We start from the raw sequence: 18,823 nt of genomic DNA, 5'->3' as shown, positions 1-18,823 counted from the left end.
AGGTCAATTATATTGTGCAGCTTATCTCACCACCGTAGTTATTTAGGTGAAAGCTCCAAAATGCTTGCCTAATATGTCTGTTTATCCAAAAGGAAGTAAAAAGGGAGAGCTAGAAAGATAGCATTGCATCACATTACATGGCAATGCAATGCACAGTTGCTGAAGTTGAACCAAAATGAGCTTGTAATCTGGCTTCTGCAACTTTGAACATGAAAAATCCAATGAGGAGAAGAAAAGCAAAGCCAAAGAGTCCATCCCAAAATCCGACAAACAAGCAAAATGAACAAAAAACATTGAATTCAATTCTTTCTGATTTTAGAAACTGCATTAAAGAAGGGGTGCACCGGTCCTGGAGATACTGCAATACCAGGTCAATGCGTGGAGTGGACAGAGCAAGCTCTTTTTCCATCTCCCTGTTCTAAAAATCCATTTAATATATGGTCCCCAGATAGGGGACGTATCAGATATTAAACTGATAAGAACAGATACTACACTTGATCTTAGCCAAAAGGCCGAGAAGCGATAACCAGAATTGGTTTCAAACTACGGAGCCACCCAAGGATCCTGAAAAGTCCATTTGTGGAGATGAGCTCCTGGACTCCCGTTAAGAAGACATGTTGTCAACCTCTAGATCCCTTACATGCCTGCACTTTTCGGCTTGCTGCTGCTGCAATCCACGCGTTTTAGATCTGCATAACTCCACCTCTTTAAACACAGCACCTTCACCCCCTGCTGTTCCCACCCGCCTCAACACCGTTGGAAGGGAGGAGAACCAATTAAGGCGGGGGGTGGGGTGGAACGAGCAGCTGTCTACCCTTAGCAGGAGGGCTCCTGATTACATACCTCTCCTGCTGCTGCTGCTGCTGGCTGTCCAGCAGCAGACTGAAGGTGGCTGCTGCTGTGCACAGGTATATAAAGGCTCAGAGCCTATTATGACACGCGCAGCCAGCGTTCCATTGCCACATTCCATCTACTGCAGGCAGGATACCTGGCTGGCTGAATGTCGCTGAGAAGCTCACAGAGACCGCCATAAGCAACAGTTTAACAGAATGCCACAGACTAATCAACCAAACTTTTTGGGTTGGGTTCTCTTTTATAGTCTGCAGGCATTAAATGAAAGAAGTCAGTGTTCCAGCAGAAGGAGACAACGTTTCAGAAAAGGCATTGTAGCAAACCAAAAAAGAAATTTTAAGCGCAGCAGAGTAACCAGCGCACATACCTGTTAGCTCAGGTGAGTTTAAAAGGCTGCTGTTGATAACAAGGGCATTTGCTAAATAGATGGTGTGTGTGCAACAATATACTGAAAGGTCAATTATATTGTGCAGCTTATCTCACCACCTGTAGTTATTTAGGTGAAAGCTCCAAAATGCTTGCCTAATATGTCTGTTTATCCAAAAGGAAGTAAAAAGGGAGAGCTAGAAAGATAGCATTGCATCACATTACATGGCAATGCAATGCACAGTTGCTGAAGTTGAACCAAAATGAGCTTGTAATCTGGCTTCTGCAACTTTGAACATGAAAAATCCAATGAGGAGAAGAAAAGCAAAGCCAAAGAGTCCATCCCAAAATCCGACAAACAAGCAAAATGAACAAAAAACATTGAATTCAATTCTTTCTGATTTTAGAAACTGCATTAAAGAAGGGGTGCACCGGTCCTGGAGATACTGCAATACCAGGTCAATGCGTGGAGTGGACAGAGCAAGCTCTTTTTCCATCTCCCTGTTCTAAAAATCCATTTAATATATGGTCCCCAGATAGGGGACGTATCAGATATTAAACTGATAAGAACAGATACTACACTTGATCTTAGCCAAAAGGCCGAGAAGCGATAACCAGAATTGGTTTCAAACTACGGAGCCACCCAAGGATCCTGAAAAGTCCATTTGTGGAGATGAGCTCCTGGACTCCCGTTAAGAAGACATGTTGTCAACCTCTAGATCCCTTACATGCCTGCACTTTTCGGCTTGCTGCTGCTGCAATCCACGCGTTTTAGATCTGCATAACTCCACCTCTTTAAACACAGCACCTTCACCCCCTGCTGTTCCCACCCGCCTCAACACCGTTGGAAGGGAGGAGAACCAATTAAGGCGGGGGGTGGGGTGGAACGAGCAGCTGTCTACCCTTAGCAGGAGGGCTCCTGATTACATACCTCTCCTGCTGCTGCTGCTGCTGGCTGTCCAGCAGCAGACTGAAGGTGGCTGCTGCTGTGCACAGGTATATAAAGGCTCAGAGCCTATTATGACACGCGCAGCCAGCGTTCCATTGCCACATTCCATCTACTGCAGGCAGGATACCTGGCTGGCTGAATGTCGCTGAGAAGCTCACAGAGACCGCCATAAGCAACAGTTTAACAGAATGCCACAGACTAATCAACCAAACTTTTTGGGTTGGGTTCTCTTTTATAGTCTGCAGGCATTAAATGAAAGAAGTCAGTGTTCCAGCAGAAGGAGACAACGTTTCAGAAAAGGCATTGTAGCAAACCAAAAAAGAAATTTTAAGCGCAGCAGAGTAACCAGCGCACATACCTGTTAGCTCAGGTGAGTTTAAAAGGCTGCTGTTGATAACAAGGGCATTTGCTAAATAGATGGTGTGTGTGCAACAATATACTGAAAGGTCAATTATATTGTGCAGCTTATCTCACCACCTGTAGTTATTTAGGTGAAAGCTCCAAAATGCTTGCCTAATATGTCTGTTTATCCAAAAGGAAGTAAAAAGGGAGAGCTAGAAAGATAGCATTGCATCACATTACATGGCAATGCAATGCACAGTTGCTGAAGTTGAACCAAAATGAGCTTGTAATCTGGCTTCTGCAACTTTGAACATGAAAAATCCAATGAGGAGAAGAAAAGCAAAGCCAAAGAGTCCATCCCAAAATCCGACAAACAAGCAAAATGAACAAAAAACATTGAATTCAATTCTTTCTGATTTTAGAAACTGCATTAAAGAAGGGGTGCACCGGTCCTGGAGATACTGCAATACCAGGTCAATGCGTGGAGTGGACAGAGCAAGCTCTTTTTCCATCTCCCTGTTCTAAAAATCCATTTAATATATGGTCCCCAGATAGGGGACGTATCAGATATTAAACTGATAAGAACAGATACTACACTTGATCTTAGCCAAAAGGCCGAGAAGCGATAACCAGAATTGGTTTCAAACTACGGAGCCACCCAAGGATCCTGAAAAGTCCATTTGTGGAGATGAGCTCCTGGACTCCCGTTAAGAAGACATGTTGTCAACCTCTAGATCCCTTACATGCCTGCACTTTTCGGCTTGCTGCTGCTGCAATCCACGCGTTTTAGATCTGCATAACTCCACCTCTTTAAACACAGCACCTTCACCCCCTGCTGTTCCCACCCGCCTCAACACCGTTGGAAGGGAGGAGAACCAATTAAGGCGGGGGGTGGGGTGGAACGAGCAGCTGTCTACCCTTAGCAGGAGGGCTCCTGATTACATACCTCTCCTGCTGCTGCTGCTGCTGGCTGTCCAGCAGCAGACTGAAGGTGGCTGCTGCTGTGCACAGGTATATAAAGGCTCAGAGCCTATTATGACACGCGCAGCCAGCGTTCCATTGCCACATTCCATCTACTGCAGGCAGGATACCTGGCTGGCTGAATGTCGCTGAGAAGCTCACAGAGACCGCCATAAGCAACAGTTTAACAGAATGCCACAGACTAATCAACCAAACTTTTTGGGTTGGGTTCTCTTTTATAGTCTGCAGGCATTAAATGAAAGAAGTCAGTGTTCCAGCAGAAGGAGACAACGTTTCAGAAAAGGCATTGTAGCAAACCAAAAAAGAAATTTTAAGCGCAGCAGAGTAACCAGCGCACATACCTGTTAGCTCAGGTGAGTTTAAAAGGCTGCTGTTGATAACAAGGGCATTTGCTAAATAGATGGTGTGTGTGCAACAATATACTGAAAGGTCAATTATATTGTGCAGCTTATCTCACCACCTGTAGTTATTTAGGTGAAAGCTCCAAAATGCTTGCCTAATATGTCTGTTTATCCAAAAGGAAGTAAAAAGGGAGAGCTAGAAAGATAGCATTGCATCACATTACATGGCAATGCAATGCACAGTTGCTGAAGTTGAACCAAAATGAGCTTGTAATCTGGCTTCTGCAACTTTGAACATGAAAAATCCAATGAGGAGAAGAAAAGCAAAGCCAAAGAGTCCATCCCAAAATCCGACAAACAAGCAAAATGAACAAAAAACATTGAATTCAATTCTTTCTGATTTTAGAAACTGCATTAAAGAAGGGCTGCACCGGTCCTGGAGATACTGCAATACCAGGTCAATGCGTGGAGTGGACAGAGCAAGCTCTTTTTCCATCTCCCTGTTCTAAAAATCCATTTAATATATGGTCCCCAGATAGGGGACGTATCAGATATTAAACTGATAAGAACAGATACTACACTTGATCTTAGCCAAAAGGCCGAGAAGCGATAACCAGAATTGGTTTCAAACTACGGAGCCACCCAAGGATCCTGAAAAGTCCATTTGTGGAGATGAGCTCCTGGACTCCCGTTAAGAAGACATGTTGTCAACCTCTAGATCCCTTACATGCCTGCACTTTTCGGCTTGCTGCTGCTGCAATCCACGCGTTTTAGATCTGCATAACTCCACCTCTTTAAACACAGCACCTTCACCCCCTGCTGTTCCCACCCGCCTCAACACCGTTGGAAGGGAGGAGAACCAATTAAGGCGGGGGGTGGGGTGGAACGAGCAGCTGTCTACCCTTAGCAGGAGGGCTCCTGATTACATACCTCTCCTGCTGCTGCTGCTGCTGCTGGCTGTCCAGCAGCAGACTGAAGGTGGCTGCTGCTGTGCACAGGTATATAAAGGCTCAGAGCCTATTATGACACGCGCAGCCAGCGTTCCATTGCCACATTCCATCTACTGCAGGCAGGATACCTGGCTGGCTGAATGTCGCTGAGAAGCTCACAGAGACCGCCATAAGCAACAGTTTAACAGAATGCCACAGACTAATCAACCAAACTTTTTGGGTTGGGTTCTCTTTTATAGTCTGCAGGCATTAAATGAAAGAAGTCAGTGTTCCAGCAGAAGGAGACAACGTTTCAGAAAAGGCATTGTAGCAAACCAAAAAAGAAATTTTAAGCGCAGCAGAGTAACCAGCGCACATACCTGTTAGCTCAGGTGAGTTTAAAAGGCTGCTGTTGATAACAAGGGCATTTGCTAAATAGATGGTGTGTGTGCAACAATATACTGAAAGGTCAATTATATTGTGCAGCTTATCTCACCACCTGTAGTTATTTAGGTGAAAGCTCCAAAATGCTTGCCTAATATGTCTGTTTATCCAAAAGGAAGTAAAAAGGGAGAGCTAGAAAGATAGCATTGCATCACATTACATGGCAATGCAATGCACAGTTGCTGAAGTTGAACCAAAATGAGCTTGTAATCTGGCTTCTGCAACTTTGAACATGAAAAATCCAATGAGGAGAAGAAAAGCAAAGCCAAAGAGTCCATCCCAAAATCCGACAAACAAGCAAAATGAACAAAAAACATTGAATTCAATTCTTTCTGATTTTAGAAACTGCATTAAAGAAGGGGTGCACCGGTCCTGGAGATACTGCAATACCAGGTCAATGCGTGGAGTGGACAGAGCAAGCTCTTTTTCCATCTCCCTGTTCTAAAAATCCATTTAATATATGGTCCCCAGATAGGGGACGTATCAGATATTAAACTGATAAGAACCGATACTACACTTGATCTTAGCCAAAAGGCCGAGAAGCGATAACCAGAATTGGTTTCAAACTACGGAGCCACCCAAGGATCCTGAAAAGTCCATTTGTGGAGATGAGCTCCTGGACTCCCGTTAAGAAGACATGTTGTCAACCTCTAGATCCCTTACATGCCTGCACTTTTCGGCTTGCTGCTGCTGCAATCCACGCGTTTTAGATCTGCATAACTCCACCTCTTTAAACACAGCACCTTCACCCCCTGCTGTTCCCACCCGCCTCAACACCGTTGGAAGGGAGGAGAACCAATTAAGGCGGGGGGTGGGGTGGAACGAGCAGCTGTCTACCCTTAGCAGGAGGGCTCCTGATTACATACCTCTCCTGCTGCTGCTGCTGCTGGCTGTCCAGCAGCAGACTGAAGGTGGCTGCTGCTGTGCACAGGTATATAAAGGCTCAGAGCCTATTATGACACGCGCAGCCAGCGTTCCATTGCCACATTCCATCTACTGCAGGCAGGATACCTGGCTGGCTGAATGTCGCTGAGAAGCTCACAGAGACCGCCATAAGCAACAGTTTAACAGAATGCCACAGACTAATCAACCAAACTTTTTGGGTTGGGTTCTCTTTTATAGTCTGCAGGCATTAAATGAAAGAAGTCAGTGTTCCAGCAGAAGGAGACAACGTTTCAGAAAAGGCATTGTAGCAAACCAAAAAAGAAATTTTAAGCGCAGCAGAGTAACCAGCGCACATACCTGTTAGCTCAGGTGAGTTTAAAAGGCTGCTGTTGATAACAAGGGCATTTGCTAAATAGATGGTGTGTGTGCAACAATATACTGAAAGGTCAATTATATTGTGCAGCTTATCTCACCACCTGTAGTTATTTAGGTGAAAGCTCCAAAATGCTTGCCTAATATGTCTGTTTATCCAAAAGGAAGTAAAAAGGGAGAGCTAGAAAGATAGCATTGCATCACATTACATGGCAATGCAATGCACAGTTGCTGAAGTTGAACCAAAATGAGCTTGTAATCTGGCTTCTGCAACTTTGAACATGAAAAATCCAATGAGGAGAAGAAAAGCAAAGCCAAAGAGTCCATCCCAAAATCCGACAAACAAGCAAAATGAACAAAAAACATTGAATTCAATTCTTTCTGATTTTAGAAACTGCATTAAAGAAGGGGTGCACCGGTCCTGGAGATACTGCAATACCAGGTCAATGCGTGGAGTGGACAGAGCAAGCTCTTTTTCCATCTCCCTGTTCTAAAAATCCATTTAATATATGGTCCCCAGATAGGGGACGTATCAGATATTAAACTGATAAGAACAGATTTTTTTTTTTTTTCGAAAGCCCGAATTCGTGTACAAAACCCGAGTGCGCTTAAAAAAGTGACAAGTGCCACAAAAAAAGTGCACTAGGATGCTGGTCTTCTTGAAACCCTCTCCAAAAGGAGAAGGGTCCCCCAAACCATTCCCCGTCCCTCCGAGCCAGAAGGCCACAGCGAGGAACAGGGACAAATAGCCACCTCCAGCCAGAGCCAGAGGCGACCCAATCTTACCCCCAGCACCTGCCCGAGTTCTCACCCGAGCAAGGCACTGGGAGCCAAAGACTGTGCTCCCCTCCCGGAAGAGGGGAGCCAACAACGCTCTCCTCCCGAAAGAGGAGAGCCAGGGGGGTTCAGGGGGGAGCGGAACCTGATGGCCACACACTCCCCCCCTAGACCTGCCAAGAGAGGAACCCGTAAGGGAACCGCATCCCGACAAAATCCTAGTAGGACGTGACACACGTGAATAAGTGGACACACAGTGACAAAGAAATTAAATAAATAGTGAAGGTTTCACAGTATAATACTGCCCGGACCTTCGACCGGGAATTGAAAAATTCCCCATCCTAAGGCCAGAAGGCCCGGAATAAGGGTGTGTGTGAAGAAAGAAAATTTAAAGTGCTTGTGCAAATGTGCCATAAACTCAAGTGGGGTTCCCAATCCCAGTGAGTTAAGGCACCCCAGGGTCACCACTCCTGGGGCACTTCACACTTCGGGCTTTCGATCTTCCCCGGCCCAATGGCGTCGATCCTGGGGGGCCATGCTTTCCACCAGATGACTATATTAGCCACCTGGCGTACTAACAAGCGCCTAAACCCCAGTGTGCATAATGTATCAATCTACTAGGGCGGCCAACATCCAAAACCGCCTTTTCGAAAGATACTACACTTGATCTTAGCCAAAAGGCCGAGAAGCGATAACCAGAATTGGTTTCAAACTACGGAGCCACCCAAGGATCCTGAAAAGTCCATTTGTGGAGATGAGCTCCTGGACTCCCGTTAAGAAGACATGTTGTCAACCTCTAGATCCCTTACATGCCTGCACTTTTCGGCTTGCTGCTGCTGCAATCCACGCGTTTTAGATCTGCATAACTCCACCTCTTTAAACACAGCACCTTCACCCCCTGCTGTTCCCACCCGCCTCAACACCGTTGGAAGGGAGGAGAACCAATTAAGGCGGGGGGTGGGGTGGAACGAGCAGCTGTCTACCCTTAGCAGGAGGGCTCCTGATTACATACCTCTCCTGCTGCTGCTGCTGCTGGCTGTCCAGCAGCAGACTGAAGGTGGCTGCTGCTGTGCACAGGTATATAAAGGCTCAGAGCCTATTATGACACGCGCAGCCAGCGTTCTATTGCCACATTCCATCTACTGCAGGCAGGATACCTGGCTGGCTGAATGTCGCTGAGAAGCTCACAGAGACCGCCATAAGCAACAGTTTAACAGAATGCCACAGACTAATCAACCAAACTTTTTGGGTTGGGTTCTCTTTTATAGTCTGCAGGCATTAAATGAAAGAAGTCAGTGTTCCAGCAGAAGGAGACAACGTTTCAGAAAAGGCATTGTAGCAAACCAAAAAAGAAATTTTAAGCGCAGCAGAGTAACCAGCGCACATACCTGTTAGCTCAGGTGAGTTTAAAAGGCTGCTGTTGATAACAAGGGCATTTGCTAAATAGATGGTGTGTGTGCAACAATATACTGAAAGGTCAATTATATTGTGCAGCTTATCTCACCACCTGTAGTTATTTAGGTGAAAGCTCCAAAATGCTTGCCTAATATGTCTGTTTATCCAAAAGGAAGTAAAAAGGGAGACCTAGAAAGATAGCATTGCATCACATTACATGGCAATGCAATGCACAGTTGCTGAAGTTGAACCAAAATGAGCTTGTAATCTGGCTTCTGCAACTTTGAACATGAAAAATCCAATGAGGAGAAGAAAAGCAAAGCCAAAGAGTCCATCCCAAAATCCGACAAACAAGCAAAATGAACAAAAAACATTGAATTCAATTCTTTCTGATTTTAGAAACTGCATTAAAGAAGGGGTGCACCGGTCCTGGAGATACTGCAATACCAGGTCAATGCGTGGAGTGGACAGAGCAAGCTCTTTTTCCATCTCCCTGTTCTAAAAATCCATTTAATATATGGTCCCCAGATAGGGGACGTATCAGATATTAAACTGATAAGAACAGATTTTTTTTGATTGAATATATCTTTTATTAGCACAAAAAATAAGTTAACAGACAGTGTACAGTGCCGCAGCCCAGTACTCACAGAATTCTACATCATATTTACATAGCATGAGGATACGACGCACTAACTAGACACATCACACCCCTATGCTACACAAAACACTCAATCTGAAAGAAAAAGCATGTCAATCAATACAGTACGACGAACCCTGATAAGGGATGGGGATTGGGAAAAAGGGGATGGGGAGGGGAAAATCACAGGCCCGAAGCTTTATTGAAAGACAAGACACATAAGGGGAGAGGGGGAGGAGGGGTTTAGTCCTCATCCTCGTCCTCCGGACCGTCCATGATGGAATAGTCTCTGAGCAGGCTGTGGATCAGCCTGCGGCAGTCCTGGATGGACATCCTCTCCCTCCTCAAGATGAGCCGGTTCCTGGCGACCCAAACGGCATCCTTGAAGCAGTTCATAAGGCGCCAAGCCTCCTGGATGGCTCCGACGGTATGAACCCCAGGGAAGAGTCCGTAAAGCACAGAATGGTGCGATAGGCTCGCCCTGGGGACAGAGTTCCTCAGGTCGTCCTCAAGTGCAGTCAATAGGCGCTGTGCAAATCCGCAGTCCCAAAAAGTGTGCAAAGATGTTTCCTCCACGAAGGGGCACCTTGGGCAGTACCGGGTCTTGCACAGGTTCCGGGCATGCATGAATGACCGGACGGGCAGTCCGCCCTGAATCGCCATCCACGACAAGTCCTTGTGCCCGTTGGTCAGCCTGTCAGACGACACATTTGTCCACACAGTCTCCAGCGTGTCCTGGTGAAGTCCTGTGATGTTCTCCACGTCATCCTTGGCTCTGATTAGCTTGTGGATAGTTTTGGGCTTCCACAAGTCGGGCTTGAGTCCCTCCAGTTGATGCTCCCCCACAAATCGAACGACGTCTCCGTAGAACCATGGCGTCGTCCAGTTGTAGGGGAAGGAGCTGTCCCACTTGTCCCAGCCGAGTCGCCTCCAAAGAGGAAGCAGGAAGAAGCGAGACATGGACCTGCCCGCGGAGCCATTCTTGACTTGCAAAGTCCGGCGGACACAATCACACACAAAAGAGGATCGCAGGAGGGTGGGGATATCTGGAACGCCCTTCCCACCCTTGCGAGGCTCCTTGTACATGACGGCCCGCCTGACTCTGTCCATCTTGGATCCCCAGACAAAGTGAAACACTGTCCTGGTAATGGCCCTGCACACAGTGACGTGTGGGGGCCAGGCCTGCGCCGTGTACTGCAAGACGGGCAGGACCTCATTACGCAGGACGAGTGCCTTACCCTCACAAGTGAGGTGTCTGAGGCTCCAGAGTCCGATCCGTTGCTTCACCTTGGCCAAGCGTTCTTGCCAGGACTTGAGGGCCGCTCCTTCCTTCCCGAACCAGACTCCCAGCACCTTGAGGAAATCCGGTTGAATGTTGAAGGGGAAGGGGGCGGAGGAGGCCTGCTGCCAATCCCCGAAGAGCATGGCTTCCGACTTCCTGCAGTTGACTTTGGCCCCTGAAGCCCGGCCGAACCTCTCACACGTCTGGACGAGGGTGTCGACTGAACCACGATCAGCGCAGAAGACGGTGACGTCGTCCATGTAGAGCGAGCACTTGACCTCGTGTCGTCCCGGACCCGGTGCGGTGATCCCTCTGATCTCTCCATTCTGCCGGATAGCCTCTGCGAAGAGTTCTATAACACAAACAAAAAGAAGAGGTGATAGAGGGCAGCCTTGTCTGACCCCAGAGAGGACAGGGAAGGGGTCAGTCTTCCAGCCGTTCACCAACACCGAGCTGTGGATATCAAAATACATCAGACGGACATACGAACAAAACATGTTACCCAAACCTAACCGGTGCAGAGCTCGGCCCATGAACTCGTGGGAAACCCGGTCGAAGGCCTTCTCCTGATCCAAGGAGACCAGGGCCGCGTGTGCGCGGCGGACCTTGATGTACTCGACCGTGTCCCGCACGAGAGCGAGGCTGTCTGCGATGCGACGTCCAGGGATGCCGCAGGTCTGGTCCGGGTGGATGATCCGTCCGATGATCGTCTTAAGTCGTGTCGCCATCGTCTTGGCCAGGATCTTGTAGTCCACGTTGAGCAGAGTAATGGGACGCCAATTCCTCAGGTCGCACCTCTCTCCCTTCCGCTTGTACAGGATCGTGACCATTCCTTCCCTCAAAGATGGAGGCATTCTACCCTCCACCACCATCTCCTCGTACAGGTCCAACAGGTCCGGACAGATGAGGTCTCCCAGCGCTACATAGAGCTCCGCTGGAAGACCATCACTGCCCGGGGTCCTGCCGGTCCTAAAGGATTTAGCGGCAGAGAGCAATTCGCCCACCATCAGAGGTTTGTCCAAGGCTGCCGTGCCTGCAGGATCAAGATGGTTAGTGATACCTGACAGGAACTTATCAGCAGCGTCAGGGTCAGTAGTCTTGTGGGAGTAGAGTTCGCTGTAGAAGTCGCTGACGACCCTCATCACGTCCTCCTTCCCACGTCGCATGTTTCCGCTCTCGTCTCGCAGCTCGTTCAGGGGCGTGTGACCGGCATGAAGTTTCCTGAAAAAGAATGAGTTACATTTCTCACCCTTCTCCAGATTCTCCACTTTGGAACGGAAGACGATTCGCTTGGACTCCTCCTCAAAGTGCCTTTTCAGGCTCTTCTTGGTCTCCTCCAGCTCCTCCCTCACGTCCCAGCCGCAGTGAAGAAGGTCCTGCAGCGACCGCAGCTCGCGCTGCAGCCCTCTGAAGTCCCTCCTCTTCTCACACGCCTGTTGTCGACCCTTGGCCTGAAAGAAACAGCGAAACTCAAGTTTAACATATTCCCACCAATCAGAGACTGTTTGGAAGCTACCCTTGTAGGACTGCCACATTGCGTAGGCTGCTCTCAGCTCCTCCACGACTTCATCCTGAGCCAGCAGAGCACAATTCAGCTTCCAGGAGCCGGGGCCGGACGGAAAACCGTCGCCGAGGACACCTTGTAAGTGAATGGCTCTGTGGTCGGAGAAGAAGCAGGAGACCATCGAGTGCCTACTCTGCCTGACTGCCCGAGAGGTGAACACAAAGTCAATCCTGGAGCGGAGTGAGCCATCGGGTCGGCTCCACGAATAGTTCGTGGAGCCTCTCCCCATGGAGCCCACCACGTCCTGAAGAGAGGCCTCGGTTACCATCTCGATGAGCAGCTTGGACGTGATGTCCAACTTGGCAGATGTGCCAGAACTACGACCATCCTCCTCGATGGGGCAGTTGAAATCCCCGGCCATCACTAAGGTCCTGGTGGTGGCAAGCTGAAGCCGCAGGGTCTGGAAAAGCTCCAAATGCTCATTCTTCAGTGGGGACGCATACACGTTGATGAACCTGACAGGTTCTCCCGCCCAGTTGCCATCTACAACAAGAGCCCTGCCGCAGATGAGCTCCTGGACGGACTCAAGCGTGAATGCGCCCCCCCTGATCAGAATTGCGACCCCCGCAGACTTGCAGTCACCCCCACCGGACCAGTAGGATGGACCGTGGGACCACTCCCTGGCCAGATGTTTGAAGGACCTAGAGGAGGGAAGGGAACATTCCTGCAACATATAAACATCACACAACTGGGAAGTAAGGAAGGCATAAATAGTCTGACGTCTGAACTTGTCCTTGATGCTCCTGACATTAATGGAAAATAAGTTAATATTAGCCATCATGTAGGGAAAAAAGAAAAAGTTAGCGCAGGCAATACACCTTAGTTACCACTCCGGTCGGGTGGTCCCTCGTCGGTGTTGACTGCTGGTGACGGGATCACCAGCAGGCCCTCTTCCTCCATCTGGTAAAGCAGCGCGGCCTCGATCTCGGCGACCACCAGTTCCTCCTCTTCTGGCTCGGCCACCAGGGTCTCAACCATGTGCTCCATCTCTTCTGGCTCAGGGAGGGTATCCTCCTTTTCGCCTACGAAATCCAGAATCTTCTTTTTGGAGGATTCAGTAGCAGGGCTGTCCTCCACCTTCCTCTTTCCCCGGGTTGGAACTGGGGAGACAAGAAGGGGAAAATCCTCCTCGGAATAGATAGCGGCGGGTGGAGGAAAGGTTAATTCCACCGCTACCATGGTCTGGGGAGGGAGAGTGGCTGCCGGGGCAGGGGAAAGGACACCTGCTGAGGAGTAGGGGAAGGAGGAAGAGAAAGTGGAATCCTCAGCAGGGGTGGCCGGGGTGGGGGGGAATTGGACGGGGGTGGCAGGGGGAGGGATCGAGAGAGGGGTGACAGAACTCTTACCCTCCTTTGACTTTTTCTTCTGCTTCGGAGCTGCTGGGACCGTCGCTGGGGCTTTGGCCACCGACTCCTTGACCGCTTTGGCCTTGGTCGTCTCGGCCTTGACCTTCACAGGCCTGGTCGTCGGGGCCTTGTCCTCCGTAGCTGGGGTCGTCGCAACCACCGATGCCCAGGATCTCTCACGCTTGGGGCAATCCTTGTACAGATGAGCCGCCAGCCCACACAGGTTGCAGGATGTCTTCTTCGGGCAGTCTTTCGAGCTGTGTCCCGTCACTCGACAAATCCTGCAGGCATCCTCCTTGCAGTCCTTCATCTCGTGGCCGTTCTTGCCGCATCTCCTGCAGTTCCGCGGCATGTCCGGGTAATAGATGAGGCCGTAGGAGTTGCCCAGGGAGGATGTCGGGGGCAGGTGCCGAAGTCCGTCTGAGTACGCCAGGTCCCTGTGAAGTCTAACGGTCACCGACCACTTACCTGTCCAGAAGCCGAGTCCATTCAGGATGTGAGAGGGTTCCTTCACAACCAAACAGAAGCGTCTCAGGAAGGTACAGATGTCTTGGCCTGGGGTGTGCGGGTTGCGCATGGAGACCGTGATCCTCCTTTCGTCCCTCTGGATAGGGCAGCTACCTGTAAAGGCAGAGAAAGAATTATCCGGTCCTTTTGCGCTTACCATTTCCCAGAACCTCCTGCAGGTGTTCACAGTGGCGAAGGTGACGAAGAAGATCCCCGTCAAGAAGGTCTGGATGCTGAGGGTGTCCGACCTGGAGAAGCCTCGATCCAGCAGCATCTTCTGGCAGAACACGTCCGAGGACATGTACGGCACCCTCCCATCCACTTCCTTCAGCTTCAGGGCCACCGTCTGCCGCATCCATGGCTCCAGGGCTGGAGCTTCGTGGCGGGGCTTCTGGGGTCCCTTCTGCTGGCCAGTCGTGGAGGCAGAGTCCTTGGGGTCAGAATCGGCTCCTGGCTGGGCCCTCCTGGCTGTCCCCTGCTCCAGGCTCTTCTTTTCGGCCTTCCTCGCAGCGCTTGCCATGGCTTTCCTCCTGCAGTTACTTCTTGGAGCTGGATCTGGAACTCTTCCCGGAATGGGTGGAGCTATGCAGATTCTTCTCCCGTCGTGTTCTGGACAAATTCCCCGAAAGGTCTTTGTCTCGATGATTTTCTTCCTCGAAGATTCCACAGGACAGCCCGATTCTTCTCCGAGTCTTCGTCTTCTTCTGGATTCTTTAGAGCTTCTTCCTCCCACCGATATCCGCCTTCCTTCTCCGATGTCAGCTGGGCTCCGAAGCTCTTCTCCTTCCGAGTTCGATCGCTCTCGTCAAGTGTAGATCGCAGCTCTTGTGTTCTTAAAAGAACAGATACTACACTTGATCTTAGCCAAAAGGCCGAGAAGCGATAACCAGAATTGGTTTCAAACTACGGAGCCACCCAAGGATCCTGAAAAGTCCATTTGTGGAGATGAGCTCCTGGACTCCCGTTAAGAAGACATGTTGTCAACCTCTAGATCCCTTACATGCCTGCACTTTTCGGCTTGCTGCTACTGCAATCCACGCGTTTTAGATCTGCATAACTCCACCTCTTTAAACACAGCACCTTCACCCCCTGCTGTTCCCACCCGCCTCAACACCGTTGGAAGGGAGGAGAACCAATTAAGGCGGGGGGTGGGGTGGAACGAGCAGCTGTCTACCCTTAGCAGGAGGGCTCCTGATTACATACCTCTCCTGCTGCTGCTGCTGCTGGCTGTCCAGCAGCAGACTGAAGGTGGCTGCTGCTGTGCACAGGTATATAAAGGCTCAGAGCCTATTATGACACGCGCAGCCAGCGTTCCATTGCCACATTCCATCTACTGCAGGCAGGATACCTGGCTGGCTGAATGTCGCTGAGAAGCTCACAGAGACCGCCATAAGCAACAGTTTAACAGAATGCCACAGACTAATCAACCAAACTTTTTGGGTTGGGTTCTCTTTTATAGTCTGCAGGCATTAAATGAAAGAAGTCAGTGTTCCAGCAGAAGGAGACAACGTTTCAGAAAAGGCATTGTAGCAAACCAAAAAAGAAATTTTAAGCGCAGCAGAGTAACCAGCGCACATACCTGTTAGCTCAGGTGAGTTTAAAAGGCTGCTGTTGATAACAAGGGCATTTGCTAAATAGATGGTGTGTGTGCAACAATATACTGAAAGGTCAATTATATTGTGCAGCTTATCTCACCACCTGTAGTTATTTAGGTGAAAGCTCCAAAATGCTTGCCTAATATGTCTGTTTATCCAAAAGGAAGTAAAAAGGGAGAGCTAGAAAGATAGCATTGCATCACATTACATGGCAATGCAATGCACAGTTGCTGAAGTTGAACCAAAATGAGCTTGTAATCTGGCTTCTGCAACTTTGAACATGAAAAATCCAATGAGGAGAAGAAAAGCAAAGCCAAAGAGTCCATCCCAAAATCCGACAAACAAGCAAAATGAACAAAAAACATTGAATTCAATTCTTTCTGATTTTAGAAACTGCATTAAAGAAGGGGTGCACCGGTCCTGGAGATACTGCAATACCAGGTCAATGCGTGGAGTGGACAGAGCAAGCTCTTTTTCCATCTCCCTGTTCTAAAAATCCATTTAATATATGGTCCCCAGATAGGGGACGTATCAGATATTAAACTGATAAGAACAGATACTACACTTGATCTTAGCCAAAAGGCCGAGAAGCGATAACCAGAATTGGTTTCAAACTACGGAGCCACCCAAGGATCCTGAAAAGTCCATTTGTGGAGATGAGCTCCTGGACTCCCGTTAAGAAGACATGTTGTCAACCTCTAGATCCCTTACATGCCTGCACTTTTCGGCTTGCTGCTGCTGCAATCCACGCGTTTTAGATCTGCATAACTCCACCTCTTTAAACACAGCACCTTCACCCCCTGCTGTTCCCACCCGCCTCAACACCGTTGGAAGGGAGGAGAACCAATTAAGGCGGGGGGTGGGGTGGAACGAGCAGCTGTCTACCCTTAGCAGGAGGGCTCCTGATTACATACCTCTCCTGCTGCTGCTGCTGCTGGCTGTCCAGCAGCAGACTGAAGGTGGCTGCTGCTGTGCACAGGTATATAAAGGCTCAGAGCCTATTATGACACGCGCAGCCAGCGTTCCATTGCCACATTCCATCTACTGCAGGCAGGATACCTGGCTGGCTGAATGTCGCTGAGAAGCTCACAGAGACCGCCATAAGCAACAGTTTAACAGAATGCCACAGACTAATCAACCAAACTTTTTGGGTTGGGTTCTCTTTTATAGTCTGCAGGCATTAAATGAAAGAAGTCAGTGTTCCAGCAGAAGGAGACAACGTTTCAGAAAAGGCATTGTAGCAAACCAAAAAAGAAATTTTAAGCGCAGCAGAGTAACCAGCGCACATACCTGTTAGCTCAGGTGAGTTTAAAAGGCTGCTGTTGATAACAAGGGCATTTGCTAAATAGATGGTGTGTGTGCAACAATATACTGAAAGGTCAATTATATTGTGCAGCTTATCTCACCACCTGTAGTTATTTAGGTGAAAGCTCCAAAATGCTTGCCTAATATGTCTGTTTATCCAAAAGGAAGTAAAAAGGGAGAGCTAGAAAGATAGCATTGCATCACATTACATGGCAATGCAATGCACAGTTGCTGAAGTTGAACCAAAATGAGCTTGTAATCTGGCTTCTGCAACTTTGAACATGAAAAATCCAATGAGGAGAAGAAAAGCAAAGCCAAAGAGTCCATCCCAAAATCCGACAAACAAGCAAAATGAACAAAAAACATTGAATTCAATTCTTTCTGATTTTAGAAACTGCATTAAAGAAGGGGTGCACCGGTCCTGGAGATACTGCAATACCAGGTCAATGCGTGGAGTAGACAGAGCAAGCTCTTTTTCCATCTCCCTGTTCTAAAAATCCATTTAATATATGGTCCCCAGATAGGGGACGTATCAGATATTAAACTGATAAGAACAGATACTACACTTGATCTTAGCCAAAAGGCCGAGAAGCGATAACCAGAATTGGTTTCAAACTACGGAGCCACCCAAGGATCCTGAAAAGTCCATTTGTGGAGATGAGCTCCTGGACTCCCGTTAAGAAGACATGTTGTCAACCTCTAGATCCCTTACATGCCTGCACTTTTCGGCTTGCTGCTGCTGCAATCCACGCGTTTTCGATCTGCATAACTCCACCTCTTTAAACACAGCACCTTCACCCCCTGCTGTTCCCACCCGCCTCAACACCGTTGGAAGGGAGGAGAACCAATTAAGGCGGGGGGTGGGGTGGAACGAGCAGCTGTCTACCCTTAGCAGGAGGGCTCCTGATTACATACCTCTCCTGCTGCTGCTGCTGCTGTTGGCTGTCCAGCAGCAGACTGAAGGTGGCTGCTGCTGTGCACAGGTATATAAAGGCTCAGAGCCTATTATGACACGCGCAGCCAGCGTTCCATTGCCACATTCCATCTACTGCAGGCAGGATACCTGGCTGGCTGAATGTCGCTGAGAAGCTCACAGAGACCGCCATAAGCAACAGTTTAACAGAATGCCACAGACTAATCAACCAAACTTTTTGGGTTGGGTTCTCTTTTATAGTCTGCAGGCATTAAATGAAAGAAGTCAGTGTTCCAGCAGAAGGAGACAACGTTTCAGAAAAGGCATTGTAGCAAACCAAAAAAGAAATTTTAAGCGCAGCAGAGTAACCAGCGCACATACCTGTTAGCTCAGGTGAGTTTAAAAGGCTGCTGTTGATAACAAGGGCATTTGCTAAATAGATGGTGTGTGTGCAACAATATACTGAAAGGTCAATTATATTGTGCAGCTTATCTCACCACCTGTAGTTATTTAGGTGAAAGCTCCAAAATGCTTGCCTAATATGTCTGTTTATCCAAAAGGAAGTAAAAAGGGAGAGCTAGAAAGATAGCATTGCATCACATTACATGGCAATGCAATGCACAGTTGCTGAAGTTGAACCAAAATGAGCTTGTAATCTGGCTTCTGCAACTTTGAACATGAAAAATCCAATGAGGAGAAGAAAAGCAAAGCCAAAGAGTCCATCCCAAAATCCGACAAACAAGCAAAATGAACAAAAAACATTGAATTCAATTCTTTCTGATTTTAGAAACTGCATTAAAGAAGGGGTGCACCGGTCCTGGAGATACTGCAATACCAGGTCAATGCGTGGAGTGGACAGAGCAAGCTCTTTTTCCATCTCCCTGTTCTAAAAATCCATTTAATATATGGTCCCCAGATAGGGGACGTATCAGATATTAAACTGATAAGAACAGATACTACACTTGATCTTAGCCAAAAGGCCGAGAAGCGATAACCAGAATTGGTTTCAAACTACGGAGCCACCCAAGGATCCTGAAAAGT

At 48.4% G+C, this 18,823-nt stretch overlaps 10 non-coding genes and 2 pseudogenes across 10 annotated transcripts; all 12 read right to left on the bottom strand.

The window, feature by feature from the left end:
* Positions 1–333: 333 nt before the first annotated feature.
* On the bottom strand, positions 334–524 carry LOC141217562 (U2 spliceosomal RNA). The gene has a single exon (XR_012286393.1). It is a non-coding gene; the product is annotated as a U2 spliceosomal RNA (small nuclear RNA).
* A 1,115-nt stretch (positions 525–1,639) lies between these two features.
* On the bottom strand, positions 1,640–1,830 carry LOC141217551 (U2 spliceosomal RNA). The gene has a single exon (XR_012286382.1). It is a non-coding gene; the product is annotated as a U2 spliceosomal RNA (small nuclear RNA).
* A 1,115-nt stretch (positions 1,831–2,945) lies between these two features.
* On the bottom strand, positions 2,946–3,136 carry LOC141217539 (U2 spliceosomal RNA). Its single transcript, XR_012286371.1, has one exon. It is a non-coding gene; the product is annotated as a U2 spliceosomal RNA (small nuclear RNA).
* Positions 3,137–4,251: 1,115 nt separating this feature from the next.
* On the bottom strand, positions 4,252–4,442 carry LOC141217543 (U2 spliceosomal RNA). The gene has a single exon (XR_012286375.1). It is a non-coding gene; the product is annotated as a U2 spliceosomal RNA (small nuclear RNA).
* Positions 4,443–5,560: 1,118 nt separating this feature from the next.
* LOC141217575 (U2 spliceosomal RNA) lies at positions 5,561–5,751 on the bottom strand. Its single transcript, XR_012286405.1, has one exon. It is a non-coding gene; the product is annotated as a U2 spliceosomal RNA (small nuclear RNA).
* Positions 5,752–6,866: 1,115 nt separating this feature from the next.
* On the bottom strand, positions 6,867–7,050 carry LOC141217633 (U2 spliceosomal RNA). The gene has a single exon (XR_012286456.1). It is a non-coding gene; the product is annotated as a U2 spliceosomal RNA (small nuclear RNA).
* A 789-nt stretch (positions 7,051–7,839) lies between these two features.
* Positions 7,840–7,931, bottom strand: LOC141217667 (U2 spliceosomal RNA; annotated as a pseudogene).
* A 1,115-nt stretch (positions 7,932–9,046) lies between these two features.
* On the bottom strand, positions 9,047–9,241 carry LOC141217611 (U2 spliceosomal RNA). The gene has a single exon (XR_012286438.1). It is a non-coding gene; the product is annotated as a U2 spliceosomal RNA (small nuclear RNA).
* Positions 9,242–14,763: 5,522 nt separating this feature from the next.
* Positions 14,764–14,853, bottom strand: LOC141217653 (U2 spliceosomal RNA; annotated as a pseudogene).
* Positions 14,854–15,968: 1,115 nt separating this feature from the next.
* On the bottom strand, positions 15,969–16,159 carry LOC141217528 (U2 spliceosomal RNA). The gene has a single exon (XR_012286360.1). It is a non-coding gene; the product is annotated as a U2 spliceosomal RNA (small nuclear RNA).
* Positions 16,160–17,274: 1,115 nt separating this feature from the next.
* On the bottom strand, positions 17,275–17,465 carry LOC141217401 (U2 spliceosomal RNA). The gene has a single exon (XR_012286238.1). It is a non-coding gene; the product is annotated as a U2 spliceosomal RNA (small nuclear RNA).
* A 1,118-nt stretch (positions 17,466–18,583) lies between these two features.
* On the bottom strand, positions 18,584–18,774 carry LOC141217516 (U2 spliceosomal RNA). The gene has a single exon (XR_012286349.1). It is a non-coding gene; the product is annotated as a U2 spliceosomal RNA (small nuclear RNA).
* Positions 18,775–18,823: the final 49 nt, after the last annotated feature.

Source organism: Phyllobates terribilis, unplaced genomic scaffold (assembly GCF_046119375.1).
Source record: "Phyllobates terribilis strain yellow unplaced genomic scaffold, ASM4611937v1 Scaffold_241__1_contigs__length_2998254, whole genome shotgun sequence".
Lineage (NCBI taxonomy): Eukaryota > Metazoa > Chordata > Amphibia > Anura > Dendrobatidae > Phyllobates > Phyllobates terribilis.
This window is presented reverse-complemented; position numbering and strand designations above follow the sequence as displayed.